This window comes from Colossoma macropomum, unplaced genomic scaffold (genome assembly GCF_904425465.1).
Source record: "Colossoma macropomum unplaced genomic scaffold, Colossoma_macropomum, whole genome shotgun sequence".
Lineage (NCBI taxonomy): Eukaryota > Metazoa > Chordata > Actinopteri > Characiformes > Serrasalmidae > Colossoma > Colossoma macropomum.
Window position 1 is genome coordinate 24,351,932 of NW_023494789.1, and position 2,328 is coordinate 24,354,259.

The window sequence follows — 2,328 nt, forward strand, 5'->3', positions numbered from 1 at the left end:
TAAACTAAGTCTAGCTAGCCAGCTAAAATGTCTGTTTACTTAGCTTAGCAACACTAGCGGTACCACCATGATCCTGATATTGTCAGATAAAGAAAAGAATAGACAGACTCAAAACAACTAAACCAGGATAAGCTGGGTGAAATTCATAGGACATGTGAAGCTATAAGGGTTTCTGTGGTTTGGAGCTCCTATTAGCTAAACATTCAGTGATTAGCAAACTTAGTGGGGCGTTTATTATAGAGACCTGATGATTAGCCGATACTGATGGTCAACTATTGTTAGCTAAAGTTTTACATAATGCTGTATTAATATACAAATGAAAGACAAACAGATTAAATGCTGCCATTTTATTATTGAGTCAACAATAATGTGTGAACAATGCAAAATCTATGTTGATTAGAACAGCTGACTAACGTTATGTCTTGTTACAAAAACGGTTTTGCCCCCTGACTGCACACCCAGTAATGTTTGTAAACAGGGGTTGTATTACAGAAACCTCTTAACTCTGAAATCTGATCTGTTTGTTCTCCGTGACGACTTCAGTATGGACTAAATTTAGGACAGTAGCTATTACACAATAACAGTTCTTAACTTCATAATATTATCAGTAACTCCAGATAAGAAAACAGTATTACACAAACATCCTAACTAGACTAAATCTCCTGATTAAATCTCTGCAAACTCGAAAGGTAGTTTTGTTCTTTCATAAACTATATCCTTTCATACAGGTTGGCACAGGACCCATAAACGTGTGTTATATTAGGAACCTAAAAGGAAAACGACACACTTTGCTGAAATATGCTGGTCAGACATGCCGGTACAGCGCTGCACTCAGAGCACCACTTAATAGGACGTGTTATGCCATAATTGGCGGTTCACGCTGAGTGGCTACGGGTGGGCCGCACCAACAAGGATTAAGTTAAACAGAGTTTAGAGCTCATCAAGGATTTGTTAATCTAGGTTTTATTTCAAATTTAAACATGTGTAAACAAATCTGTGATTAAAGCCTGACTCTTTGCTTAAGGCCTCAACCAGCCATCATTTTCATTGACCGCCATGATGGATTCGGCAGTAAATAAACAGCAATCACATCACTGTCCACACTAATCACTGTTCACACTAATCACTGTCCACACTAATCACTGTATGTAAGGTACTTTATTCCATTTTGAATGTAAATTAGCTCAGAGCTACTTCAGAAACAGATCTCACAGAAAAAGCAGATTCAGACGTTTAAACAGTCTGTTATTAGACCCAGAGGCTCTGCGACAGCAGGGGGCGCTGTTTATTCAGCACTGAGAAGACTGCTTATAATATACACTAAAGCTGCTTATAATATATACAACACCTGTTGGTAAATTTGAATCAAAATATTTTCAGTACAGATGTTCTGTATGTTATTCTGTAAGCTGCAGTTTTACAGTAAAAGCTCCATCATTAAATGTTTAATAAAGTTAAATCTAAAGCCTAACTCGAGCATTATTAAAGTAAACTTTTAGCCTGTTAACTAATGCTAGATAGCCATCGGCCAAGCCGTTCATCCCAGACCAACAAAGCTTATCTGGAGGATATTCAGTCTTCACTAAGTGAAAAACATGCATTATTTAATCCCACTGCTCTGTTTATTTTCTTCAGTGATGCGCACAGAAGCTACATGAGTACTAACAGCGCCCCCTTGTGGGGAGAATCTTTAACCATCAATGAGTTACGACAAAGTCCCTATATAAACTTTGATGTAATCCAAATTTAAGCTTAATCCTTGTTGGTGCAACTCACCCTACATGTTCAGAAGACCTGTCACTCCAATTTAGTTGACCAATAGAAAGTGCTGGTGAATGCCCTCTTAAAGACCCACCCCTGTTAAAAAGTGCAAAAAATCAGAAGCAAAGGAAAGATTTCAGCAGCAAAAAATATTTCAGCTAAATCAGACGATCAAATGGGGAAATTAGTAATAAATTCCAGAATGAGAGAAAATGAGTATTCATCTTTTTGAAAAATAAAATGTAACTCTCATTATTTTGATTTTGACATTTGATACTTGAACCGATCCTCAGACTGGACTGCATACATTAAAACAACAAACAACGTGAGAAAAAGGTAAACAAACAGTAACAAATGATACATGTACAGTCAGAACAGATTAATATTAAAGAGTTTAACCTCTAAAATGCAAATGTAACACAAAGTAACAGTGAAACAGCCCAAAACTCACAATATTACACTCGGCACTGTTTGTCCACACTGTTAATACAAACAAAACACCTCTGATTGCTGAGTTCTCCCACTTTCTCCTCCTGTTTTTCTCCTTTCTCTCTTCTCTCTGGAGGT